Genomic DNA, 12,410 nt, shown 5'->3' with positions numbered 1-12,410 from the left:
TACTTTATGACAGTGGTAAAATTGAGTTAAAAAACAATCATTTTTATTTATAAATAAATTCAAAATTAAAAAAAAAATGGAAAAATTAGCACATTTCCAAATTGCAATATCTCTATTTTTATAATAGATAGTAATACCTCCAAAAATAGTTATTACTTTACATTCCTCATAGGTCTACTTCATGTTTGGATAATTTTGGGAATGCCATTTTTTTTTTTTTTGGGGACGTTAGAAGGCTTAGAAGCAAATCTAGAAAATTTTGAAAATTTCTAAAACCCTTTTACAGGACCAGTTCAGGTCTGAAGTCACTTTCTGAGGCTTACATAATAGAAACCACCCAAAAATGACCACATTTTAAAAACTAGACCCCTTAAGGTATTTAAAACTGATTTTACAAACTTTGGTTAACCCTTTAGGTGTTCCACAAGAATTAATGGAAAAAAAAGAAAACATTTCAAAATTTAACTTTTTTGGCAGATTTTCCATTTCAATAAAAAATTTTCCAGTTAAAAAGCAAGGGTTAACAGCCAAACAAAACTCAATATTTATGGCCCTGATTCTGTAGTTTACAGAAACACCCCATATGTTGTAAACTGCTGTACGGGCACACGGCAGAAGGAAAGGATTGCCATACGGTTTTTGGAAGGCAGATTTTGCTGGACTGTTTTTTTTACACCATGTCCCATTTGAAGTCCTCCTGATGCACCCCTAGAGTAGAAACTCCAAAAAAAAAGTGACCTCATTTTGGAAACTATGGGATAAGGTGGCAGTATTGTTGGTACTATTTTAGGGTACATATCATTTTTGGTTGCTTTATATTACACTTTTTGTGAGGCAAGGTAACAAGAAATAGCTGTTTTGGCACTGTTTCTATTTTTTGTTATCTACAACATTCATCTGACAGGTTAGATCATGTGGTATTTTTATAGAGCAGGTTGTCATGGACACGTCAATACCAAATATGACTACTGTTTCTGGTTGTTTCAGTTTTACATTAAGTATTTTTGAAAAAAAAAAAATATTTTTTTGTGTCTCCACATTCTGAAAGCCTATTTTTATTAATTTTTTTGGGCGACTGTCTTGTGTAGGGGCTCATTTTTTTCGGGATGAGATGTCGGTTTGATTGGCACTATTATAGGGTGCATATGACTTTTTGATCGCTTGCTAGTACACTTTTTGTAATGTAAGGTGACAAAAAAAGGCATTTTTTTTACACAGTTTTTTTACGGTATTCACTTGAGGTCATGTGATATTTTTATAGAGCGGGTTATTACGGACACAGCGATACCTAATATGTTTATTTATGTAAGTTTATTTATGTAAGTTTTACACAATGATTTCATTTTTGAAACAAAAAAAATCATGTTTTAGTGTCTCCATAGTTTGAGAGCCATAGTTTTTTCAGTTTTTGGGCGACTATCTTAGGTAGGGTACCATTTTTGCAGGATGAGATGACTGTTTGATTGGCACTATTTTGGGGTGCATATGACTTTTTAAACGCCTGCTATTACACTTTTTGTGATGTAAGGTGACCAAAAATTGTTTTTTGTACACAGTTTTTATCCAATTTTTTTTTACAGTGTTCACCTAAGGGGTTTGGTCATGTGATTTCTTTTTTAGAGAGCAAGTTCTTTTTTTGTATAATTGTCTTTTTATTGAAAAAAAGGTACATTACTAAAAGCATACATGTACAATTTCTCATATGACCGTAAGACAATCAGACATTCCAAATGAGAAAGCAACAAGATTGACAATACAGATACAGCATCAAAATGCAGTCCAAATCAAATCCGGACAAGTAACACCTCATCCTAAGAAAACCCGGAAACCGGGAAAAAGAATCATACATTCTGATATGATATCAAGTAGTATAGTAGAACAGATAAAAGACAAGACAAGACACAAGAGGAAAGACAACAGAAAAGGGGAAGAGGATCTTAGTCGCTCATATCGAGGAAAATATCCCAAGGCTGCCAGACAGTATTAAATTTATCTACTGTGTATTAATAACCGCTGTTAAGTACTCCATCCTCCTGACCTCCGCAATACTATTAAACAGCTCCAATTTAGTAGGTATGTCCCGCCTCTTCCAGAACTTAGCGATAAGGCATCTTGCCGCCGACAGAAGATGGAGCACCAAAGAAAGCACTGGCTTCTTCAGTGTCATTGGGGGCATGTTCAATAAAAACATATATGGATCCAGTGAGAAGGTAATATTAAAAATCTGTAGTAGAAGGTGTTGAACTTCCTTCCACAATGGAAAAATAGCTGGACAGAGACCCTATACCAGAGTCACATCTCCAGCAATTGCCAGAAACAGTGGGGTTCAAGTGCCTAAGCATCTGAGGAGTATGATACCAAAACATTAATATTTTATATGAATTTTCCCTAAAGGTCACACAAGTGGATGACAATGCGGCCCTACGCCAGATAAGTTGCCATTCACTTGGTGAGATGTCTTTTTCAAGGTATCTCTCCCATTTGGACATGTATGCATGTTGTAAGATCTGGGGTGATTCCGGAGTAGAGAGGAGGACATAAATATCTGATATAAGCCCCTTAGTAGAGGTCGAGAGTTTACATATTTTTTCAAACTGTGTTGGAGTAGATACCTTTGTGTTTCGAAACATAGAATTAAGCAGACATTTTATTTGCAAATGCTGCCATCTAGAGGACTCAGGCAGATGATATCTCTCTTTGAGCGAATCAAAAGATATGATCTCCAGAGACCTATAATCAACTATATCAGCAAATCTAAATAGCTTATTAGAAAACCACGGTTTAAAAGACGAGCCCTGCAATCCCACCGGAAACACAGGGTTGAATAAAAAAGAGGTTAAGGAGGGCCTATCCGAGGCTAACGGAAATTTCCGCTTACAGCATTTCCAGATGTTAAGAGTATGTCGCATAGGGCCCAGCAATTGAGCAGAGCAATCGTCTGGTGAGAGCAAGTTCTTACGGATGTGGCAATACGTATATAATATGTATACTTTTTTTATGTACAGCATTAAAAAAAAAAAAAAAAAAAAAAAAATTATGTTTTAGTGTCTCCATATTCTGAGCCACAGTTTTTTTTTTTTTTTTTTTGGGCGATTGGCTTATTTTTTGTGGGATGAAATGACTGTTAGATTGGTACTATTTTTGCAGGCATCCGTCTTTTTGATCGCTTGATATTGTACTTTTAGTGATGTAAGGTGACAAAAAAATTATTTAGCACAGTTATTATATTATTATTTTTTTTACTGTGTTCATCTGAGGGTTTAGGTCAATTAGGTCATGTGATATGTTTATATAGCCGGTTGATATGGATGCAGCGATACCTAATATGTCTACTTTTCTTTTTTTCCCTATTTCTTTTTTTTTTAATTATTGAACTTTATTTTGGGAAAATTACGTGTTTTTTTTTTTACTTGAAACTTAAATTTTTTGGGGGGAAAACTTTATTTTTTCAATTTCTGTATTGGAATGCATTGCAGGGGGCTGGATCTCACAGGCTCTCTACCAGAAGGCAGCCCCGATGCCTAAGGAAGGCATCGGGCTGCCTTCCATGCCATCGGGTCCCTGTCACAGCAGCACGGGGATCTGATGGCAGCTCCGATCCCCGCCCGACATCGCACGTGCCGCGGTCAGCGCTGACCGCGCCACATAAAGGGTTAATGTGCCGGCATTGGTGATTTCACCGCTGTCGGCGCATGCAGCAGGGGCCCGGCTATCAGTGACTGCCGGACCCCTGCTGCTGATCGGGCGGGCGCAGCTCCTACACCTGCCCGATCCCCATGAAGTACATGTACGTCATGAGTCTCTAAGTCACGCAAAGAAATTACGTACTTGTAAGTTATGGGTCCTTAAGTGGTTAATTGTTAAACTCTTTGCTACCCTAGACCACTAGGGATCCAAGAACACACACTAAACTATTCCACTAAATTAGACCAATAGCAAGGCAACAGAAATGCCTAGACCAGTGTTTTTCAAACTGTGGTATGTGTACCCTAGGGTGTACACACTGCAGGGTGAGGAGGTACACAAGACTGCCATAGCATCCAACAATATTTATTTGCAGGGGCCCTGACACGGGGCCACTTCACATTCAACTTTGTACAGCTAAATAACAGATGACAGCATAGAGCGAGAGTGAGGTATTTGGCTCTACCCCACTCTTTTTATTAGTTATATTACTCACTTACAGTATATAGAGCTAACATATTCTGCAGCGCTTTACAGACATTATGACTGTTTGCTGTCTCCAATGCAGCTCACAATCTAAGATCCCTATCAGTATGTCTTTGGAGTGTGGGAGGAAACCCACAGGGAGAACATACAAACTCCATGCAGATGCTGTCCTTTGTCAGATTTAAACCTAAGATCCCAGCACTGAAAGGTACCAGTGCTAACCACTGAGTCAGAATGCTGCACCCTACTTTTTGGGGAGCAATATAGGGTGGGCATTATTACTAATGGGGCACTATAGGGGTTATTAGAACTACTGGGGGCACTATAGTAGGACTTTATTATTTCATTGAGGAGCACTGTGGTGGCTTTATTACAGACAGTAGGCATTACGGTGGGCTTTAATACTACTGCAGGACCAATAGGGGGCATTACTACTACTGTTGCACCAAAGATTGGCATTATTACTACTGGGGGTGCTAAAGGGGTATTCATATTACTGGCAGCACTGTAATTGAGAATTAATACTACTGGGGTGAACTGTGGGTGCCTTATTACTATTGGCGTGCACTATGTTGGGTTTATTATTACTGTGACACTTTGATGGGCTTCATTACTACTGGTGGTAGTATAGGAGGGCATTATTATGTATTAAGTCATTATGGTGGGCTTTACTACTACTAGGGGGCACTATAGGAATTATTACTACTGGGGGGGGGGCACTGTGGTAGGTGTTATTATCTGCTTGGCAAAATTAAATTAGGGGGACACTATGTTTGTGACACTATTTGGTGGGCAGTTTTACTTATGAGGCCACTGTGTGACAATAATTATTGAAAGGGGTGGTACTTGTATTTTTAAGGGGACTATCGGTTTCTGCAGTACAGTATTTGGGGAGATTAGTGAGCACTGCAGACACGGTATTGGAGTATCAGCAGGATGACACTGTTGAGGCACCAGGATGGGGAGTACAGTATGCATTGAGAAGGTGGGATGGATTATGGAAAATTGAGAAATCTAAGATGTCTATGTGGCAAGTCTGAGACAAGGCTGAAAAACATTGTCGTTGCAGCCTGGGCCTAATGGGAAAGATGAGGAATAAGAATATCTACAATCAGAGAAGATGTAACTGGATATAATAGGTGTGTAGTACTGTATGTTTGGTAGCACTGACTGTAATTTAAAAACTAACAGCCATCCATCATGGGTCCAAATGTGGTGTCATTTTGACAGTAATATAAGTGCTTCATGCTGCTTTCCATCAAATTTTAAGGGACTGCTGAAAAAAGAGCATCTGACAACAGTGTGAGAAAAGCCTTATTTTGTTAAAATGTATTACTGATCACTTTACTGGCTATATTCTTTTTTTTTTTTTTTTTTTTTTTTTATAAATTTTATTATAATCAACAATAATAACTTACACATATCGTTTCAACAGTCTTGGTTCAATATCCACAAAAATAGTTACATTTCCATTTTCACCAGAACAGACTGCTTTTTCTGTACATACAAAATTATTTTTAGTTCCCCTTTTACCCACCCACCACCCTCGTGGGGGAGGGAGAGGGAAGGGACGTGAAGAGAAAATAAAAAATAAAATAAAAAATTATATATTAAATTTTTCAACACTCCAGCCCTAAAGTATCCAATTCTTCCAAACTTCATCAATACTTTTGTTTTTTTTTATTATGGCCCTCCCTCACCCGTTCTTCTTTAATCAGGTTGTCCACCGCTTTTCTCCATTGTCCCACTGTTGGAGAGTCCGCCCCTACCCATTTCTTAAGTATAAGGAGTCTAGCTTGGAACAGCACCTTACAGAGAACCATTTTTTTTGTCTCTATTTAAATTCAAGTGTTCGGTTGCCCCTAATATACAAATCACAGGGTCTTCAGATATTGAAACCTTCAGAATTGAATTGACAGTCTCTACTATTTCTATCCAATATCTGACCAATCTTGGGCATCTCCAAAAACAGTACTCTCCCACATTTTATACATTTATCTGAGACTCTCAGACCCATTTTTTTCAATATCCATGGGGATCGGTGCAACCTGTGAACCATGAAATACTGTAAAAATCTTGTGTGAACCCCTATCAGAGACCCCAGAGTAACTTCTCAGGGCATCTTTCCATTTCTCTTCCGTAAAAGATTGAAGTTCGTCTTCCCATTTTTTTTTGGCAAGTATTATGATCCGTTTCTTTTTAACCTCCATCAGTATCCTATATCTTTTTGCAGTTATTCCTTCACTTTCACCCTCTTTAGTGAATTTATACATTAGATCTGATTTTTCTATTCTATATCTATCGTCTAGAACTGTCCGCAACGCATTCCTAAGCTGAAAGTATTTATAGATATCTTTTTGGGAGATCCTGAATTCTCTAACCAACGTATTAAACTCTTTCAGTTTACCCTGTTCGAATATCTGGCCAAGGTATTTTATCCCTTTTTTTTCCCAATCTATATAAAACTTAATTGTTTGCAATTCCTTAAGGTTTATATTTGCAAAAATCCTGTAATATCTAGTGTTTTTTTAATCTCTAACCATATATATTCCAATAAATTTAATATTCTATTCCCTGTATTCTTTTTCCCCAGTGTACCTGATTCCAATACCTCTAAGTAGTTCCATTCCTCTTTCCACCCCAATCTGTTTATAACCTGTCTGCCTACTAAACCATTTAAACTCCCTTTTATGTGACCATATTGTGATATTAAATAATAAAAAAAACAATTCGGGACAGCCAGTCCTCCCTCTCTCACTGGGAGCTGTAACACTTCTTTCTTTATTCTGGGGACAGTGCCTTTCCAAAGAAAATCCCCATTCAATTATCAAGAAACTTAAAAATACTCTGTGGTAACCTCAATGGGGCATTTTGAAGAACAAAGTATTTTAGGGAGAAAAATCATTTTTATTAGATTTACCCGACCCTGTATTGACATTGGTAATCTTCGCCAAATATGTATTTTAATCCTAAATTCTTTCAATAAGGGGTGTACATTAAATTTTTCATATTCTGTTATATTTCCTGATATTTGTATACCTTAGTATTTAAAATTCTCGTGTTTCTCTAACAGATGCACCCTTAGATCTCCCTGTGGGTGTATATCACCCAACATCAACATATGTGATTTCCCCCAATTAATGTTTAATCTAGAAAAGGATCCAAATGTATCTATTATATCTATTACTCTATTAAACTGATCTCCAGTGTTGTGCATAAATAATAAAATATCGTCCGCATACATTAACAGTTTTTCTTCTCCTCCCTCGTATTGAAAGCCTTTAATCTCCCTATCGTTTCTTATTATACATGCGAGCGGCTCGATCGCAATAGCGAATAATAGTGGAGAGAGAGGGCATCCCTGCCTAGTGCCCCGATACAGGGCAAGGGGCAGGGACAAGCTCCCGTCCACCATCACTCTAGCCCTAGGATTATAGTATATTAACTGAATCCATCTTATGAATCCCTCCCCTATACCAACCCTTTTTAATACTGCCCACAAGTATTCCCATTCAATACAGTCGAATGCCTTTTGGGCGTCCAGTGAAAGTACCGCTTTCTCCCCTGGTTCTAGTCTATTAGCTTCAATATTTAGAAACAACCTTCTTATATTTGAATATATCGTTCTCCCGGTTATAAAACCTGTCTGATCTTCATTTATAACTCCACTAATCACCTTCGATAGCCTATCGGCCAAAACTTTCGCCAAAATTTTAACGTCCGTATTTAGAAGAGATATTGGCCTGTATGATCCAGGGTCTAGTTGTTCCTTACCCTTTTTTGGGATTAAGGTGATAATTGCCTCTTTCATAGAATCCGGTAACTCACCTATTTTTTGGGCCTCATTCAGTGTTATTTTTAACTCTGGTACTAACACCTGAGAAAAAGTTTTGTATATTTCAAAAGGAAGCCCATCACTACCTGGTGCTTTATCGGATTTTACCTTCCCCAAAACCTCGCTTATTTCCGCCATCAATATTTCTTTTTCTAGATATATTTTTTGGGCCTGAGATATTTCTCCAAGAGATATCCTGTCTAGGTATAGGTCCAGATCTTGTTTTGTATATTGTACCTTAGATTTATATAGTTCCTGGAAATATTCTAGAAACACTTCTTTAATTCCTTCCAGAGCACTAATTATTTCACCCTTTTTATCTTTAATCGCCCCTATCCAGGATTTCCCTCTTTGGTTTCTTACTATATTTGCCAAAATTTTACCAACCTTTTCTCCCTCGGAAGTTAAACAGATCCCTTGAAAGAGTAGTTCTTTCCTACTTCTATCCATTTGATATGCCTTTAACTTTTCTTGTTCTTCCTCCCATATTTCCTTATTATACTCAGTGGGGTGTGTCATGCAAGTTATTCTTACTTCTTGTAATTTTTTTTCCAGTGCATTTCCTATTTCTCTAGTACTTTTTTTCCAATAGTTCACCTTTTTAAAGAGCAATCCTCTCAGATATGCCTTAGCGGTGTCCCAGACAATTAACCTACTGGCGGTATCGTTATTCACCAAAAAAAAAAATCTTTTAATTCTTGTATTATACTCTCTTTATCTGGGATCATCGTTAACCAGTGGGAGTTAAACTTAAATAGTGGTAGAGCCTTCTTTTTATTCAGATCTATTTCCATTACCACTGCACTGTGATCTGATAGAGCCATAGGCACGTACTTTACCTTAATCCTATTTTGGGACATTAGATTTTTATTTCCCAGAATCATATCTATTCTTGACCAAGTTTGATGTGTTTTGGAATAACAGGAGTACATAGTTTTGTCCGGGTTCTGGAAACGCCAAACATCAACCCAATTAAATTCCTGGGCTAGTTTAAAAAGATCTACTTTTAATGCTCCTCCGCCTCTGCCAGACTTTCTATCCCTGAGTGGATCCATTAGAGCATTGTAATCTCCTATCGCAATCATTTTAGCTTCCTGTCTATTCAACATAAATCAACATAAATCCCTGTAGTTGATACAAGACATCTGGATTATATGGTGGTGGAATATATATATTCGCAATAACCATTTTGACACCTTCTATATTACAATATAAAAAGAGGTACCTACCATAACCATCTGCCTCATATGCCAAACACTCAAATTAATCTTATTATGTATCAGAATTGAGACCCCTCTAGAATAGGTGGTATATACTGAGTGGTACCCTTCCACAATCCATCTCTTCTCTAGCCACCTTAAAGATTCCTAATCCAAATGTGTCTCTTGGAGGCAGATGATAGCTGGCAAGAACCTCTTTATCCACTCCAGGATAGCATGTCTCTTTACTCTCTCCCGTAGACCCCTCACATTCAATGAAAGAATCCTAACCATCTAGCAGAGGCGGTGGAGCACGCAGGAAAAGGAAAAAAAACACCGCACGTCCCCCTCTCCCTCCTCCAATAAGTACCCCCCCTACCCGAAATAGCCCCCCCTTCTGCTGAACAGCAGTCGGGGCGGCTCCATAACTTAGCATAATAACTCCTTTCCCCTCCCCCGACCTCAAAGGCCCTCGCCATCCGCCCACTCACTAACCTCCCCCGGAGTCTGAAAAAAGACAGTCGTACCTTTATATTCTACCCTTAATTTAGCCGGGAAAAGTAAGCTATATTTTAAACCTGCCTCCCTCAATCTCTTTTTAACGGCACTGTATTCTTTCCTATGGGCATTAGTATAAGCGGAATAATCTGGAAACAATCTTATTTTTTCGTCCTGTATCTGGTATTTTTCAGAGTTCCTGGCGTCCGATATTATTACATCACGATCCCTGGCAAGTAAACATTTAACCAATATCTGTCTAGGATATTCCCCAGGGACCCTCTTTCTTGTAGGGACCCGATGTGCTCTTTCAATTGCAAAAAGAGGGGAGAGGGTACCCGCCTTGCAATTCCCCCTTATCCCTCCCTCCATATATTTAGTACAGTTGTCTCCCTCTACCCGCTCTGGGATCCCTAGACATCTTATATTAGATCTTCTTGATCTATCTTCTTGGCTTATTAATTTTTGTTCCATCTTGGAATTTAATTCCTTTAGGACAGCTACCTCCTTCTCTAGGTGCTGTACATAATGTTCCAAGCCAGGGACCTTTTTCTCCATCTCATGTAAACGCTGCCTAATTTTCTCCATCTCATCCCTTATTATGCTGACATCCATCTGCACTGTCCCGATCTGGGTTGCTATATTCCCCATTGCATTTTCCATCCTCAAAAAAAAGAGAAAAAAAGAAAAAAAGAAAAAAAAAGACAATCAAACCATAGACAATATCATAATATCCAAAGGTGCCGTTTACAATAATACCCACACCCCAGTATCGAGCAATCTAACCCAGCAGGGAGAGGAGGGGAGGGTCACAAATTCAAAAAACCATATACAATCCTTGTACATTTAATAAGAGGGTTGGTTTACTTCCGAGCAAGTCCATGCCTGGTTAGTCCGGGAGAGTTTGGGGGTGCTATTAAGAATTAGTCTTGTGAGTACTTATATGGAGGGTATAGGAGGATTTCTTCTTTTTTTCTCTTTTTTTTTTTTTCTTTCTTTTCCTCCTTTTCCCTTCCCCTCTCTTTCCTTCTCTCCCTTCAAAGGGTTAATTGCAGAGGTTAGTTACAGAGGTTAGTTGCAGAGGTTAATTGCAGAGATCAGAGTCCAAGATAGCACGAATCATATAGTTTTAGATACATCAATCACTATACTCCGTAACCCGGACCAGTCTAATTGTATTCTCTCCCTCCTTTCCTTTTTTTTTTATTCCCCCTCTACCCTCTTATTAATATATGATTTTTCTTCCTTCCAAGGAAAACAGTCAACAAAGTACTCACTCCTCACCTAGACGCACTTAATACGTTTTAAATAGCATCCTCCAAATTTGACTCTCCATACTCGAGCTTTCAGCCCTCTATTTATCTCCTTTCGTCTTTTCCTACTGTTCTTCCTTCAGGTCTCTCCTCTCCTTACTCTCTCCTCCTAACCTTGCCTCCACTTCGTCTTCTATTACCCCCTTTATCAATCTCAATAGCTTTCTTATAAAATAAGAGCCATCCAGAAGAGTCTTCAGGGTAATGTACTCCACAATTGAGGGCCGCTCATCTCCAGCAGGACCCCTCCAAAGCATAAATGGAGCAATTAAATCTGCCCAGTCCCTCTAAAAAAAAAGCATCCACAGAGGGGGGGGGGGGGGGGGGGAAGCGATCTCCTCTGCTCCTCCAAACAGGCAACTCACCACCCCAGGAACGATCAACACATCAGCATAAAACAGGTCCACCGCAACTCTCAGGGACTCATCCAACAACTAGAGGGTGCCAGCGCCGGGTTCTCCACTTCAGCCGCTTCAGCCACTGTGTCGACCTCTCCGGCAACACACACCGGAACGGACCAGCGGGGACAAGGAACCTCTACCAGGCAGGTGGGGAGAGCAGGCTGCGTCTATAACTCCATCTGCGTCGCCCAAGCAAACACCATCGTCGTCCCCCAGGCAAACACCTCGTGCAGGAGCGGGTGGACGGACCGCATAGCCAGCGAGAGGCGAGGGAGGGGGCGGAGCCTAGCGTCTTTCGTCAGATGCTCCCATGCCTGCCTTACTGGCTATATTCAGTTATAACTTCTTATCACTAAGGGGTACTTGGTGTGAAAAGGTTGAGAAACACATAGTACATACATACATACATACACACACACACACACACACACACACACACACACGGGTGCACCTAGCCCTTCCGCTGCCTGAGGCTAAAAATGAAACTGGGCCCTGCCCCATGCCAATTTCTTAACCTAACCCCTTTGCCACAATGCCACAATGAAAGTGCTCATTGCCCATGGCCCTTCTGCTGCCCCCCTCTTGTCCCTACCGGAGGCGATTGCCTCACCTGGCCTCATTAGTGGTGCACCCCTGTATGTATATACACACACACACATATATACACACAGAATCACAGAGGAACAAGTAGATGGTGCTGTGTAAACAGCCTCTGCTGCTGGCAAACAAGTTTGTATGGGGACAAGCAATGGCATTAGCCATATAAATGCAGCCACCTCCACTGACAAGCAGGTCATTGTCAGGAAGAAACGCTTCCTTCCCGACAATCGCCTGCAAAATTGGCCCGTGTAAAGGGACTTTTAACCACTTTAGGCCTTCAGATATGTTACCATTAACCCTTTTACCACACGGGATGAACTCTGCAACCAAATACTAATTTGCAGCTGTGTATAGAAGCATTATTTTGGCACTGAACTGCATTCTGTGTGGGCAC

General features: G+C 39.6%; 1 protein-coding gene across 1 annotated transcript in view; it reads right to left on the bottom strand.

The window, feature by feature from the left end:
• ATP8B4 (ATPase phospholipid transporting 8B4 (putative)) overlaps positions 1-12,410 on the bottom strand; it is a 397,315-nt gene that overhangs the window by 77,507 nt on the left and 307,398 nt on the right. The gene's annotated exons all lie outside the window — the stretch shown is intronic.

This window comes from Bufo gargarizans, chromosome 2 (genome assembly GCF_014858855.1).
Source record: "Bufo gargarizans isolate SCDJY-AF-19 chromosome 2, ASM1485885v1, whole genome shotgun sequence".
NCBI lineage: Eukaryota > Metazoa > Chordata > Amphibia > Anura > Bufonidae > Bufo > Bufo gargarizans.
This window is presented reverse-complemented; position numbering and strand designations above follow the sequence as displayed.